We start from the raw sequence: 18,827 nt of genomic DNA on the forward strand, positions 1-18,827 counted from the left end.
ACCTGTATGTGTATATACTGAGGAGAATCTACCTCACCTCTATGTGTATATATTGAGGGGAATCTACCTCACCTGTATGTGTATATACAGAGGAAAATCTACCTCACCTCTATGTGTATATACTGAGGAGAATCGACCTCACCTCTGTGTGTATATACTGAGGAGAATCTATCTCACCTGTATGTGTATATACTGAGGAGAATCTACCTCACCTCTGTGTATATACTGAGGAGAATCTACCCCACCTCTATGTGTATATATTGAGAAGAATCTACCTCACCTCTATGTATATATACTGAGGCAAATCTACCTCACCTCTATGTGTATATACTGAGAAGAATTTACCTCACCTCTAAGTGTATATACTGAGGAGAATCTAACGCTCCTCTATGTGTATATACTGAGGAGAATCTACCTCACCTCTCTGTGTAAATACTGAAGAGAATCTACCTCACCTCTGTGTGTATATACTGAGAAGAATCTACCTCACCTCTATGTGTATATACTGAGAATCTAACTCACCTCTGTGTGTATATACTGAGGAGAATCTACCTCACCTCTATGTGTATATACTGAGGAGAATCTACCTCACCTCTATGTGTATATACTGAGGAGAATCTACCTCACCTCTATGTGTATATACTGAGGAGAATCTACCTCACCTCTATGTGTATATACTGAGGAGAATCTACCTCACCTCTGTGTGTATATACTGAGGAGCATCTACCTCACCTCTGTGTGTGTATATACTGAGGAGCATCTACCTCACCTCTGTGTGTGTATATACTGAGGAGAATCTACCTCACCTCTGTGTGTATATACGGAGGAGAATCTACCCCACCTCTATGTGTATATACTGAGAAGAATCTACCTCACCTCTATGTATATATACTGAGGCAAATCTACCTCACCTCTGTGTATATACTGAGAAGAATTTACCTCACCTCTAAGTGTATATACTGAGGAGAATCTAACGCTCCTCTGTGTATATACTGAGGAGAATCTACCTCACCTCTCTGTGTATATACTGAAGAGAATCTACCTCACCTCTGTGTGTATATACTGAGAAGAATCTACCTCACCTCTGTGTGTATATACTGAGGAGAATCTACCTCACCTCTGTGTGTGTATATACTGAGGAGAATCTACCTCACCTCTGTGTGTATATACTGAGGAGAATCCACCTCACCTCTGTGTGTATATACTGAGGAGAATCTACCTCCCCTCTGTGTGTATATACTGAGGAGAATCTACCTCACCTCTGTGTGTATATACCGAGGAGACTCTATCTCACCTCTATGTGTATATACTGAGGAGAATCTACCTCACCTCTATGTGTATATACTGAGAATCTAACTGACCTCTATATGTATATACTGAGGAGAATCTACCTCACCTCTATGTGTATATACTGAGGAGAATCTACCTCACCTCTATGTGTATATACTGAGGAGAATCTACCTCACCTCTATGTGTATAAACTGAGGAGAATCTACCTCACCTCTGTGTGTATATACTGAGGAGCATCTACCTCACCTCTGTGTATATACTGAGGAGAATCTACCTCACCTCTATGTGTATATACTGAGGAGAATCTACCTCACCTCTATGTATATATACTGAGGCAAATCTACCTCACCTCTATGTGTATATACTGAGAATAATTTACCTCACCTCTAAGTGTATATACTGAGGAGAATCTGACGCTCCTCTATGTGTATGTACTGAGGAGAATCTACCCCACCTTTATGTGTATATACTGAGGAGAATCTACCTCTCCTCTATGTGTATGTACTGAGGAGAATCTACCTCACCGCTATGTGTATATACTGAGGAGAACCTACCCCACCTCTATGTGTATATACTGAGAAGAATCTACCTCACCTCTATGTGTATATACTGAGGAGAATCTACCTCACCTGTATGTGTATATACTGAGGAGAATCTACCTCACCTGTATGTGTATATACTGAGGAGAATCTATCTCACCTGTATGTGTATATACTGAAGAGAATCTACCTCACCTCTGTGTGTATATACTGAGAAGAATCTACCTCACCTCTGTGTGTGTATATACTGAGGCGAATCTACCTCACCTCTGTGTGTATATACTGAGGAGAATCTACCTCACCTCTGTGTGTATATACTGAGGAGAATCTACCTCCCCTCTGTGTGTATATACTGAGGAGAATCTACCTCACCTCTGTGTGTATATACCGAGGAGACTCTATCTCACCTCTATGTGTATATACTGAGGAGAATCTACCTCACCTCTATGTGTATATACTGTGAATCTAACTGACCTCTATGTGTATATACTGAGGAGAATCTACCTCACCTCTATGTGTCTATACTGAGGAGAATCTACCTCACCTCTATGTGTATATACTGAGGAGAATCTACCTCACCTCTATGTGTATATACTGAGGAGAATCTACCTCACCTCTATGTGTATATACTGAGGAGAATCTACCTCACCTCTATGTGTATATACCGAGGAGACTCTATCTCACCTCTATGTGTATATACTGAGGAGAATCTACCTCACCTCTATGTGTATATACTGAGAATCTAACTCACCTCTATGTGTATATACTGAGGAGAATCTACCTCACCTCTGTGTGTATATACTGAGGAGCATCTACCTCACCTCTATGTGTATATACTGAGGAGAATCTACCCCACCTCTATGTGTATATATTGAGAAGAATCTACCTCACCTCTATGTATATATACTGAGGCAAATCTACCTCACCTCTATGTGTATATACTGAGAAGAATTTACCTCACCTCTAAGTGTATTTACTGAGGAGAATCTAACGCTCCTCTATGTGTATATACTGAGGAGAATCTACCTCACCTCTCTGTGTATATACTGAAGAGAATCTACCTCACCTCTGTGTGTATATACTGAGAAGAATCTACCTCACCTCTATGTGTATATACTGAGAATCTAACTCACCTCTGTGTGTATATACTGAGGAGAATCTACCTCACCTCTATGTGTATATACTGAGGAGAATCTACCTCACCTCTATGTGTATATACTGAGGAGAATCTACCTCACCTCTATGTGTATATACTGAGGAGAATCTACCTCACCTCTATGTGTATATACTGAGGAGAATCTACCTCACCTCTATGTGTATATACTGAGGAGAATCTACCTCACCTCTGTGTGTATATACTGAGGAGCATCTACCTCACCTCTGTGTGTGTATATACTGAGGAGAATCTACCTCATCTCTGTGTGTATATACGGAGGAGAATCTACCCCACCTCTATGTGTATATACTGAGAAGAATCTACCTTACCTTTATGTATATATACTGAGGCAAATCTACCTCACCTCTATGTGTATATACTGAGAAGAATTTACCTCACCTCTATGTGTATATACTGAGAATCTAACTGACCTCTATGTGTATATACTGAGGAGAATCTACCTCACCTGTATGTGTATATACTGAGGAGAATCTAACTCACCTCTATGTGTATATACTGAGGAGAATCTACCTCACCTCTATGTGTATATACTGAGGAGAATCTACCTCACCTCTATGTGTATATACTGAGGAGAATCTACCTCACCTCTATGTGTATATACTGAGGAGACTCTACCTCACCTCTGTGTGTATATACTGAGGAGCATCTACCTCACCTCTGTGTATATACTGAGCAGAATCTACCTCACCTCTATGTGTATATACTGAGAAGAATCTACCTCACCTCTATGTATATATACTGAGGCAAATCTACCTCACCTCTATGTGTATACACTGAGAAGAATTTACCTCACCTCTAAGTGTATATACTGAGAAGAATCTACCTCACCTCTATGTGTATATATTGAGGAGAATCTACCTCACCTGTATGTGTATATACTGAGGAGAATCTACCTCACCTCTATGTGTATATACTGAGGAGAATCTACCTCACCTCTATGTGTATATACTGAGGAGAATCTACCTCACCTCTATGTGTATATACTGAGGAGAATCTACCTCACCTCTGTGTATATACTGAGCAGAATCTACCTCACCTCTATGTGTATATACTGAGGAGAATGTACCTCACCTCTGTGTATATACTGAGGAGAATCTACCCCGCCTCTATGTGTATATATTGAGAATAATCTACCTCACCTCTATGTGTATATACTGAGGAGAATCTACCTCACCTGTATGTGTATATACTGAGGAGAATCTACCTCACCTCTATGTGTATATACTGAGGGGAATCTACCTCACCTGTATGTGTATATGCAGAGGAAAATCTACCTCACCTCTATGTGTATATACTGAGGAGAATCGACCTCACCTCTGTGTGTATATACTGAGGAGAATCTACCTCACCTGTATGTGTCTATACTGAGGACAATCTACCTCACCTCTGTGTATATACTGAGGAGAATCTACCCCACCTCTATGTGTATATACTGAGGGGAATCTACCTCACCTCTATGTGTATATACTGAGGAGAATCTACCTCACCTGTATGTGTATATACTGAGGAGAATCTACCTCACCTCTGTGTGTATATACTGAGGAGAATCTACCTCACCTCTATGTGTATATACTGAGGAGAATCTACCTCACCTCTGTGTATATACTGAAGAGAATCTACCTCACCTCTATGTGTATATACTGAGGAGAATCTACCTCACCTCTGTGTATATACCGAGGAGAATCTACCCCGCCTCTATGTGTATATATTGAGAATAATCTACCTCGCCTCTATGTGTATATACTGAGGAGAATCTACCTCACCTGTATGTGTATATACTGAGGAGAATCTACCTCACCTCTATGTGTATATATTGAGGGGAATCTACCTCACCTGTATGTGTATATACAGAGGAAAATCTACCTCACCTCTATGTGTATATACTGAGGAGAATCGACCTCACCTCTGTGTGTATATACTGAGGAGAATCTATCTCACCTGTATGTGTATATACTGAGGAGAATCTACCTCACCTCTGTGTATATACTGAGGAGAATCTACCCCACCTCTATGTGTATATATTGAGAAGAATCTACCTCACCTCTATGTATATATACTGAGGCAAATCTACCTCACCTCTATGTGTATATACTGAGAAGAATTTACCTCACCTCTAAGTGTATATACTGAGGAGAATCTAACGCTCCTCTATGTGTATATACTGAGGAGAATCTACCTCACCTCTCTGTGTAAATACTGAAGAGAATCTACCTCACCTCTGTGTGTATATACTGAGAAGAATCTACCTCACCTCTATGTGTATATACTGAGAATCTAACTCACCTCTGTGTGTATATACTGAGGAGAATCTACCTCACCTCTATGTGTATATACTGAGGAGAATCTACCTCACCTCTATGTGTATATACTGAGGAGAATCTACCTCACCTCTATGTGTATATACTGAGGAGAATCTACCTCACCTCTATGTGTATATACTGAGGAGAATCTACCTCACCTCTGTGTGTATATACTGAGGAGCATCTACCTCACCTCTTTGTGTGTATATACTGAGGAGCATCTACCTCACCTCTGTGTGTGTATATACTGAGGAGAATCTACCTCACCTCTGTGTGTATATACGAAGGAGAATCTACCCCACCTCTATGTGTATATACTGAGAAGAATCTACCTCACCTCTATGTATATATACTGAGGCAAATCTACCTCACCTCTATGTGTATATACTGAGAAGAATTTACCTCACCTCTAAGTGTATATACTGAGGAGAATCTAACGCTCCTCTGTGTATATACTGAGGAGAATCTACCTCACCTCTCTGTGTATATACTGAAGAGAATCTACCTCACTTCTGTGTGTATATACTGAGAAGAATCTACCTCACCTCTGTGTGTATATACTGAGGAGAATCTACCTCACCTCTGTGTGTGTATATACTGAGGAGAATCTACCTCACCTCTGTGTGTATATACTGAGGAGAATCCACCTCACCTCTGTGTGTATATACTGAGGAGAATCTACCTCCCCTCTGTGTGTATATACTGAGGAGAATCTACCTCACCTCTGTGTGTATATACCGAGGAGACTCTATCTCACCTCTATGTGTATATACTGAGGAGAATCTACCTCACCTCTATGTGTATATACTGAGAATCTAACTGACCTCTATATGTATATACTGAGGAGAATCTACCTCACCTCTATGTGTATATACTGAGGAGAATCTACCTCACCTCTATGTGTATATACTGAGGAGAATCTACCTCACCTCTATGTGTATATACTGAGGAGAATCTACCTCACCTCTGTGTGTATATACTGAGGAGCATCTACCTCACCTCTGTGTATATACTGAGGAGAATCTACCTCACCTCTATGTGTATATACTGAGGAGAATCTACCTCACCTCTATGTATATATACTGAGGCAAATCTACCTCACCTCTATGTGTATATACTGAGAATAATTTACCTCACCTCTAAGTGTATATACTGAGGAGAATCTGACGCTCCTCTATGTGTATGTACTGAGGAGAATCTACCCCACCTTTATGTGTATATACTGAGGAGAATCTACCTCTCCTCTATGTGTATGTACTGAGGAGAATCTACCTCACCGCTATGTGTATATACTGAGGAGAACCTACCCCACCTCTATGTGTATATACTGAGAAGAATCTACCTCACCTCTATGTGTATATACTGAGGAGAATCTACCTCACCTGTATGTGTATATACTGAGGAGAATCTACCTCACCTGTATGTGTATATACTGAGGAGAATCTATCTCACCTGTATGTGTATATACTGAAGAGAATCTACCTCACCTCTGTGTGTATATACTGAGAAGAATCTACCTCACCTCTGTGTGTGTATATACTGAGGCGAATCTACCTCACCTCTGTGTGTATATACTGAGGAGAATCTACCTCACCTCTGTGTGTATATACTGAGGAGAATCTACCTCCCCTCTGTGTGTATATACTGAGGAGAATCTACCTCACCTCTATGTGTATATACTGTGAATCTAACTGACCTCTATGTGTATATACTGAGGAGAATCTACCTCACCTCTATGTGTCTATACTGAGGAGAATCTACCTCACCTCTATGTGTATATACTGAGGAGAATCTACCTCACCTCTATGTGTATATACTGAGGAGAATCTACCTCACCTCTATGTGTATATACTGAGGAGAATCTACCTCACCTCTATGTGTATATACTGAGGAGAATCTACCTCACCTCTGTGTGTATATACTGAGGAGCATCTACCTCACCTCTATGTGTATATACTGAGGAGAATCTACCTCACCTCTGTGTATATACTGAGGAGAATCTACCTCACCTCTGTGTATATTCTGAGGAGAATCTACCCCGCCTCTATGTGTATATATTGAGAATAATCTACCTCACCTCTATGTGTATATACTGAGGAGAATCTACCTCACCTGTATGTGTATATACTGAGGAGAATCTACCTCACCTCTATGTGTATATACTGAGGGGAATCTACCTCACCTGTATGTGTATATGCAGAGGAAAATCTACCTCACCTCTATGTGTATATACTGAGGAGAATCGACCTCACCTCTGTGTGTATATACTGAGGAGAATCTACCTCACCTGTATGTGTATATACTGAGGACAATCTACCTCACCTCTGTGTATATACTGAGGAGAATCTACCCCACCACTATGTGTATATACTGAGGAGAATCTACCTCACCTCTATGTGTATATACTGAGGAGAATCTACCTCACCTGTATGTGTATATACTGAGGAGAATCTACCTCACCTCTATGTGTATATACTGAGGAGAATCTACCTCACCTCTATGTGTATATACTGAGGAGAATCTACCTCACCTCTGTGTATATACTGAGGATAATCTACCTCACCTCTATGTGTATATACTGAGGAGAATCTACCTCACCTCTGTGTATATACCGAGGAGAATCTACCCCGCCTGTATGTGTATATATTGAGAATAATCTACCTCGCCTCTATGTGTATATACTGAGGAGAATCTACCTCACCTGTATGTGTATATACTGAGGAGAATCTACCTCACCTCTATGTGTATATATTGAGGGGAATCTACCTCACCTGTATATGCAGAGGAAAATCTACCTCACCTCTATGTGTATATACTGAGGAGAATCGACCTCACCTCTGTGTGTATATACTGAGGAGAATCTACCTCACCTGTATGTGTATATACTGAGGAGAATCTACCTCACCTCTGTGTATATACTGAGGAGAATCTACCCCACCTCTATGTGTATATACTGAGAAGAATCTACCTCACCTCTATGTATATATACTGAGGCAAATCTACCTCACCTCTATGTGTATATACTGAGAAGAATTTACCTCACCTCTAAGTGTATATACTGAGGAGAATCTAACGCTCCTCTATGTGTATATACTGAGGAGAATCTACCTCACCTCTCTGTGTATATACTGAAGAGAATCTACCTCACCTCTGTGTGTATATACTGAGAAGAATCTACCTCACCTCTGTGTGTATATACTGAGGAGAATCTACCTCACCTCTGTGTGTGTATATACTGAGGAGAATCTACCTCACCTCTGTGTGTATATACTGAGGAGAATCTACCTCACCTCTGTGTGTTAATACTGAGGAGAATCTACCTCCCCTCTGTGTGTATATACTGAGGAGAATCTACCTCACCTCTGTGTGTATATACCGAGGAGACTCTATCTCACCTCTATGTGTATATACTTAGGAGAATCTACCTCACCTCTATGTGTATATACTGAGAATCTAACTAACCTCTATGTGTATATACTGAGGAGAATCTACCTCACCTCTATGTGTATATACTGAGGAGAATCTAACTCACCTCTATTTGTATATACTGAGGAGAATCTACCTCACCTCTATGTGTATATACTGAGGAGAATCTACCTCACCTCTATGTGTATATACTGAGGAGAATCTACCTGACCTCTATGTGTATATACTGAGGAGAATCTACCTCACCTCTGTGTGTATATACTGAGGAGCATCTACCTCACCTCTGTGTATATACTGAGGAGAATCTACCTCACCTCTATGTGTATATACTGAGAAGAATCTACCTCACCTCTATGTATATATACTGAGGCAAATCTACCTCACCTCTATGTGTATATACTGAGAAGAATTTACCTCACCTCTAAGTGTATATATTGAGAAGAATCTACCTCACCTCTATGTGTATATACTGAGGAGAATCTACCTCACCTGTATGTGTATATACTGAGGAGAATCTACCTCACCTCTATGTGTATATACTGAAGAGAATCTACCTCACCTCTGTGTGTATATACTGAGAAGAATCTACCTCACCTCTGTGTGTATATACTGAGGAGAATCTACCTCACCTCTGTGTGTGTATATACTGAGGAGAATCTACCTCACCTCTCTGTGTATATACTGAGGAGAATCTACCTCCCCTCTGTGTGTATATACTGAGGAGAATCTACCTCACCTCTGTGTGTATATACCGAGGAGACTCTATCTCACCTCTATGTGTATATACTGAGGAGAATCTACCTCACCTCTATGTCTATATACTGAGAATCTAACTGACCTCTATGTGTATATACTGAGGATAATCTACCTCACCTCTATGTGTATATACTGAGGATAATCTACCTCACCTCTATGTGTATATACTGAGGAGAATCTACCTCACCTCTATGTGTATATACTGAGGAGAATCTACCTCACCTCTATGTGTATATACTGAGGAGAATCTACCTCACCTCTATGTGTATATACTGAGGAGAATCTACCTCACCTCTGTGTGTATATACTGAGGAGCATCTACCTCACCTCTGTGTATATACTGAGGAGAATCTACCTCACCTCTATGTGTATATACTGAGGAGAATCTACCTCACCTCTATGTATATATACTGAGGCAAATCTACCTCACCTCTATGTGTATATACTGAGAAGAATTTACCTCACCTCTAAGTGTATATACTGAGGAGAATCTAACGCTCCTCTATGTGTATGTACTGAGGAGATTCTACCCCACCTTTATGTGTATATACTGAGGAGAATCTACCTTTCCTCTATGTGTATGTACTGAGGAGAATCTACCTCACCGCTATGTGTATATACTGAGGAGAATCTACCCCACCTCTATGTGTATATACTGAGAAGAATCTACCTCACCTCTATGTGTATATACTGAGGAGAATCTACCTCACCTGTATGTGTATATACTGAGGAGAATCTACCTCACCTGTATGTGTATATACTGAGGAGAATCTACCTCACCTCTATGTGTATATACTGAGGAGAATCTAACTCACCTCTATGTGTATATACTGAGGAGAATCTACCTCTCCTCTATGTGTATGTACTGAGGAAAATCTACCTCACCGCTATGTGTATATACTGAGGAGAATCTACCCCACCTCTATGTGTATATACTGAGAAGAATCTACCTCACCTGTATGTTTATATACTGAGGAGAATCTACCTCACCTGTATGTGTATATACTGAAGAGAATCTACCTCATCTCTGTGTGTATATACTGAGAAGAATCTACCTCACCTCTGTGTGTATATACTGAGGAGAATCTACCTCACCTCTGTGTGTGTATACACTGAGGAGAATCTACCTCACCTCTGTGTGTATATACTGAGGAGAATCTACCTCACCTCTGTGTGTATATACTGAGGAGAATCTACCTCACCTCGGTGTGTATATACCGAGGAGACTCTATCTCACCTCTATGTGTATATACTGAGGAGAATCTACCTCACCTCTATGTGTATATACTGAGAATCTAACTGACCTCTATGTGTATATACCGAGGAGAATCTACCTCACCTCTATGTGTATATACTGAGCAGAATCTACCTCACCTCTATGTGTATATACTGAGGAGAATCTACCTCACCTGTATGTGTATATACTGAGGAGAATCTACCTCACCTCTATGTGTATATACTGAGGAGAATCTACCTCACCTCTGTGTGTATATACTGAGGAGCATCTACCTCACCTCTATGTGTATATACTGAGGAGAATCTACCTCACCTCTATGTGTATATACTGAGAAGAATCTACCTCACCTCTATGTATATATACTGAGGCAAATCTACCTCACCTCTATGTGTATATACTGAGAAGAATTTACCTCACCTCTAAGTGTATATACTGAGGAGAATCTAACGCTCCTCTATGTGTATGTACTGAGGAGAATCTACCCCACCTTTATGTGTATATACTGAGGAGAATCTACCTCTCCTCTATGTGTATGTACTGAGGAGAATCTACCCCACCTTTATGTGTATATACTGAGGAGAATCTACCTCACCGCTATGTGTATATACTGAGGAGAATCTACCTCACCTCTAAGTGTATATACTGAGAAGAATTTACCTCACCTCTAAGTGTATATACTGAGGAGAATCTAACGCTCCTCTGTGTATATACTGAGGAGAATCTACCTCACCTCTCTATGTATATACTGAAGAGAATCTACCTCACCTCTGTGTGTATATACTGAGAAGAATCTACCTCACCTCTGTGTGTATATACTGAGGAGAATCTACCTCACCTCTGTGTGTGTATATACTGAGGAGAATCTACCTCACCTCTGTGTGTATATACTGAGGAGAATCCACCTCACCTCTGTGTGTATATACTGAGGAGAATCTACCTCCCCTCTGTGTGTATATACTGAGGAGAATCTACCTCACCTCTGTGTGCATATACCGAGGAGACTCCATCTCACCTCTATGTGTATATACTGAGGAGAATCTACCTCACCTCTATGTGTATATACTGAGAATCTAACTGACCTCTATGTGTATATACTGAGGAGAATCTACCTCACCTCTATGTGTATATACTGAGGAGAATCTACCTCACCTCTATGTGTATATACTGAGGAGCATCTACCTCACCTCTGTGTATATACTGAGGAGAATCTACCTCACCTCTATGTGTATATACTGAGGAGAATCTACCTCACCTCTATGTATATATACTGAGGCAAATCTACCTCACCTCTATGTGTATATACTGAGAATAATTTACCTCACCTCTAAGTGTATATACTGAGGAGAATCTGACGCTCCTCTATGTGTATGTACTGAGGAGAATCTACCCCACCTTTATGTGTATATACTGAGGAGAATCTACCTCTCCTCTATGTGTATGTACTGAGGAGAATCTACCCCACCTTTATGTGTATATACTGAGGAGAATCTACCTCTCCTCTATGTGTATGTACTGAGGAGAATCTACCTCACCGCTATGTGTATATACTGAGGAGAACCTACCCCACCTCTATGTGTATATACTGAGAAGAATCTACCTCACCTCTATGTGTATATACTGAGGAGAATCTACCTCACCTGTATGTGTATATACTGAGGAGAATCTACCTCACCTGTATGTGTATATACTGAGGAGAATCTACCTCACCTCTATGTGTATATACTGAGGAGAATCTACCTCACCTCTATGTGTATATACTGAGGAGAATCTACCTCTCCTCTATGTGTATGTACTGAGGAGAATCTACCTCACCTCTATGTGTATATACTGAGGAGAATCTACCCCACCTCTATGTGTATATACTGAGAAAAATCTACCTCACCTCTATGTGTATATACTGAGGAGAATCTACCTCACCTGTATGTGTATATACTGAAGAGAATCTACCTCACCTCTGTGTGTATATACTGAGAAGAATTTACCTCACCTCTGTGTGTGTATATACTGAGGCGAATCTACCTCACCTCTGTGTGTATATACTGAGGAGAATCTACCTCACCTCTGTGTGTATATACTGAGGAGAATCTACCTCCCCTCTGTGTGTATATACTGAGGAGAATCTACCTCACCTCTGTGTGTATATACCGAGGAGACTCTATCTCACCTCTATGTGTATATACTGAGGAGAATCTGCCTCACCTCTATGTGTATATACTGTGAATCTAACTGACCTCTATGTGTATATACTGAGGAGAATCTACCTCACCTCTATGTGTCTATACTGAGGAGAATCTACCTCACCTCTATGTGTATATACTGAGGAGAATCTACCTCACCTCTATGTGTATATACTGAGGAGAATCTACCTCACCTCTATGTGTATATACTGAGGAGAATCTACCTCACCTCTATGTGTATATACTGAGGAGCATCTACCTCACCTCTGTGTGTATATACTGAGGAGCATCTACCTCACCTCTATGTGTATATACTGAGGAGAATCTACCTCACCTCTATGTGTATATACTGAGAAGAATCTACCTCACCTCTATGTGTATATACTGAGAAGAATTTACCTCACCTCTAAGTGTATATACTGAGGAGAATCTAACGCTCCTCTATGTGTATGTACTGAGGAGAATCTAACGCTCCTCTATGTGTATGTACTGAGGAGAATCTTCCCCACCTTTATGTGTATATACTGAGGAGAATCTACCTCTCCTCTATGTGTATGTACTGGGGAGAATCTACCCCACCTTTATGTGTATATACTGAGGAGAATCTACCTCACCGCTATGTGTATGTACTGAGGAGAATCTACCCCTCCTTTATGTGTATATTCTGAGAAGAATCTACCTCACCTCTATGTGTATATACTGAGGAGAATCTACCTCACCTGTATGTGTATATACTGAGGAGAATCTACCTCACCGCTATGTGTATATACTGAGGAGAATCTACCCCACCTCTATGTGTATATACTGAGAAGAATCTACCTCACCTCTATGTGTATATACTGAGGAGAATCTACCTCACCTGTATGTGTATATACTGAGGAGAATCTACCTCACCTCTATGTGTATATACTGAGGAGAATCTACCTCACCTCTATGTGTATATACTGAGGAGAATCTACCTCACCTCTGTGTATATACTGAGGAGAATCTACCTCACCTCTATGTGTATTTACTGAGGAGAATCTACCTCACCTCTATGTGTATATACTGAGGAGAATCTACCTCACCTCTGTGTATATTCTGAGGAGAATCTACCCCGCCTCTATGTGTATATATTGAGAATAATCTACCTCACCTCTATGTGTATATACTGAGGAGAATCTACCTCACCTGTATGTGTACATACTGAGGAGAATCTACCTCACCTCTATGTGTATATACTGAGGGGAATCTACCTCACCTGTATGTGTATATGCAGAGGAAAATCTACCTCACCTCTATGTGTATATACTGAGGAGAATCGACCTCACCTCTGTGTGTATATACTGAGGAGAATCTACCTCACCTGTATGTGTATATACTGAGGACAATCTACCTCACCTCTGTGTATATACTGAGGAGAATCTACCCCACCTCTATGTGTATATACTGAGGAGAATCTACCTCACCTCTATGTGTATATACTGAGGAGAATCTACCTCACCTGTATGTGTATATACTGAGGAGAATCTACCTCACCTCTATGTGTATATACTGAGGAGAATCTACCTCACCTCTATGTGTATATACTGAGGAGAATCTACCTCACCTCTGTGTATATACTGAGGAGAATCTACCTCACCTCTATGTGTATATACTGAGGAGAATCTACCTCACCTCTGTGTATATACCGAGGAGAATCTACCCCGCCTGTATGTGTATATATTGAGAATAATCTACCTCGCCTCTATGTGTATATACTGAGGAGAATCTACCTCACCTGTATGTGTATATACTGAGGAGAATCTACCTCACCTCTATGTGTATATATTGAGGGGAATCTACCTCACCTGTATGTGTATATACAGAGGAAAATCTACCTCACCTCTATGTGTATATACTGAGGAGAATCGACCTCACCTCTGTGTGTATATACTGAGGAGAATCTACCTCACCTGTATGTGTATATACTGAGGAGAATCTACCTCACCTCTGTGTATATACTGAGGAGAATCTACCCCACCTCTATGTGTATATACTGAGAAGAATCTACCTCACCTCTATGTATATATACTGAGGCAAATCTACCTCACCTCTAGGTGTATATACTGAGAAGAATTTACCTCACCTCTAAGTGTATATACTGAGGAGAATCTAACGCTCCTCTATGTGTATATACTGAGGAGAATCTACCTCACCTCTCTGTGTATATACTGAAGAGAATCTACCTCACCTCTGTGTGTATATACTGAGAAGAATCTACCTCACCTCTGTGTGTATATACTGAGGAGAATCTACCTCACCTCTGTGTGTGTATATACTGAGGAGAATCTACCTCACCTCTGTGTGTATATACTGAGGAGAATCTACCTCACCTCTGTGTGTTAATACTGAGGAGAATCTACCTCCCCTCTGTGTGTATATACTGAGGAGAATCTACCTCACCTCTGTGTGTATATACCGAGGAGACTCTATCTCACCTCTATGTGTATATACTTAGGAGAATCTACCTCACCTCTATGTGTATATACTGAGAATCTAACTGACCTCTATGTGTATATACTGAGGAGAATCTGCCTCACCTCTATGTGTATATACTGAGGAGAATCTAACTCACCTCTATTTGTATATACTGAGGAGAATCTACCTCACCTCTATGTGTATATACTGAGGAGAATCTACCTCACCTCTATGTGTATATACTGAGGAGAATCTACCTCACCTCTATGTGTATATACTGAGGAGAATCTACCTCACCTCTGTGTATATACTGAGGAGAATCTACCTCACCTCTATGTGTATTTACTGAGGAGAATCTACCTCACCTCTATGTGTATATACTGAGGAGAATCTACCTCACCTCTGTGTATATTCTGAGGAGAATCTACCCCGCCTCTATGTGTATATATTGAGAATAATCTACCTCACCTCTATGTGTATATACTGAGGAGAATCTACCTCACCTGTATGTGTATATACTGAGGAGAATCTACCTCACCTCTATGTGTATATACTGAGGGGAATCTACCTCACCGGTATGTGTATATGCAGAGGAAAATCTACCTCACCTCTATGTGTATATACTGAGGAGAATCGACCTCACCTCTGTGTGTATATACTGAGGAGAATCTACCTCACCTGTATGTGTATATACTGAGGACAATCTACCTCACCTCTGTGTGTATGTACTGAGGAGAATCTACCTCACCGCTATGTGTATATACTGAGGAGAATCTACCCCACCTCTATGTGTATATACTGAGAAGAATCTACCTCACCTCTATGTGTATATACTGAGGAGAATCTACCTCACCTGTATGTGTATATACTGAGGAGAATCTACCTCACCTGTATGTGTATATACTGAGGAGAATCTACCTCACCTCTATGTGTATATACTGAGGAGAATCTAACTCACCTCTATGTGTATATACTGAGGAGAATCTACCTCTCCTCTATGTGTATGTACTGAGGAAAATCTACCTCACCGCTATGTGTATATACTGAGGAGAATCTACCCCACCTCTATGTGTATATACTGAGAAGAATCTACCTCACCTGTATGTGTATATACTGAGGAGAATCTACCTCACCTGTATATGTATATACTGAAGAGAATCTACCTCATCTCTGTGTGTATATACTGAGAAGAATCTACCTCACCTCTGTGTGTATATACTGAGGAGAATCTACCTCACCTCTGTGTGTGTATACACTGAGGAGAATCTACCTCACCTCTGTGTGTATATACTGAGGAGAATCTACCTCACCTCTGTGTGTATATACTGAGGAGAATCTACCTCACCTCTGTGTGTATATACCGAGGAGACTCTATCTCACCTCTATGTGTATATACTGAGGAGAATCTACCTCACCTCTATGTGTATATACTGAGAATCTAACTGACCTCTATGTGTATATACCGAGGAGAATCTACCTCACCTCTATGTGTATATACTGAGCAGAATCTACCTCACCTCTATGTGTATATACTGAGGAGAATCTACCTCACCTGTATGTGTATATACTGAGGAGAATCTACCTCACCTCTATGTGTATATACTGAGGAGAATCTACCTCACCTCTATGTGTATATACTGAGGAGAATCTACCTCACCTCTGTGTGTATATACTGAGGAGCATCTACCTCACCTCTATGTGTATATACTGAGGAGAATCTACCTCACCTCTATGTGTATATACTGAGAAGAATCTACCTCACCTCTATGTATATATACTGAGGCAAATCTACCTCACCTCTATGTGTATATACTGAGAAGAATTTACCTCACCTCTAAGTGTATATACTGAGGAGAATCTAACGCTCCTCTATGTGTATGTACTGAGGAGAATCTACCCCACCTTTATGTGTATATACTGAGGAGAATCTACCTCTCCTCTATGTGTATGTACTGAGGAGAATCTACCCCACCTTTATGTGTATATACTGAGGAGAATCTACCTCACCGCTATGTGTATATACTGAGGAGAATCTACCTCACCTCTAAGTGTATATACTGAGAAGAATCTACCTCACCTCTATGTGTATATACTGAGGAGAATCTACCTCACCTGTATGTGTATATACTGAGGAGAATCTACCTTACCTCTATGTGTATATACTGAGGAGAATCTACCTCACCTCTATGTGTATATACTGAGGAGAATCTACCTCACCTCTATGTGTATATACTGAGGAGAATCTACCTCACCTCTGTGTATATACTGAGGAGAATGTACCCCGCCTCTATGTGTATATATTGAAAATAATCTACCTCACCTCTATGTATATATACTGAGGCAAATCTACCTCACCTCTATGTGTTTATACTGAGAAGAATTTACCTCACCTCTAAGTGTATATACTGAGGAGAATCTAACGCTCCTCTATGTGTATGTACTGAGGAGAATCTACCCCACCTTTATGTGTATATACTGAGGAGAATCTAGTTCTCCTCTATGTGTATGTACTGAGGAGAATCTACTCCACCTTTATGTGTATATACTGAGGAGAATCTACCTCACCGCTATGTGTATATACTGAGGAGAATCTACCCCACCTCTATGTGTATATACTGAGAAGAATCTACCTCACCTCTATGTGTATATACTGAGGAGAATCTACCTCACCTGTATGTGTATATACTGAGGAGAATCTACCTCACCTCTATGTGTATATACTGAGGAGAATCTACCTCACCTCTATGTGTATATACTGAGGAGAATCTACCTCACCTCTGTGTATATACTGAGGAGAATCTACCTCACCTCTATGTGTATATACTGAGGAGAATCTACCTCACCTTTATGTGTATATACTGAGGAGAATCTACCTCGCCTCTGTGTATATACTGAGGAGAATCTACCCCGCCTCTATGTGTATATATTGAGAATAATCTACCTCACCTCTATGTGTATATACTGAGGAGAATCTACCTCACCTGTATGTGTATATACAGAGGAAAATCTACCTCACCTCTATGTGTATATACTGAGGAGAATCGACCTCACCTCTGTGTGTATATACTGAGGAGAATCTACCTCACCTGTATGTGTATATACTGAGGAGAATCTACCTCACCTCTGTGTATATACTGAGGAGAATCTACCCCACCTCTATGTGTATATACTGAGAAGAATCTACCTCACCTCTATGTATATATACTGAGGCAAATCTACCTCACCTCTATGTGTATATACTGAGAAGAATTTACCTCACCTCTAAGTGTATATACAGATGAAAATCTAACGCTCCTCTATGTGTATATACTGAGGAGAATCTACCTCACCTCTCTGTGTATATACTGAAGAGAATCTACCTCACCTCTGTGTGTATATACTGAAAAGAATTTACCTCACCTCTGTGTGTATATACTGAGGAGAATCTACCTCACCTCTGTGTGTGTATATACTGAGGAGAATCTACCTCACCTCTGTGTGTATATA

Source organism: Eleutherodactylus coqui, chromosome 13 (assembly GCF_035609145.1).
Source record: "Eleutherodactylus coqui strain aEleCoq1 chromosome 13, aEleCoq1.hap1, whole genome shotgun sequence".
Lineage (NCBI taxonomy): Eukaryota > Metazoa > Chordata > Amphibia > Anura > Eleutherodactylidae > Eleutherodactylus > Eleutherodactylus coqui.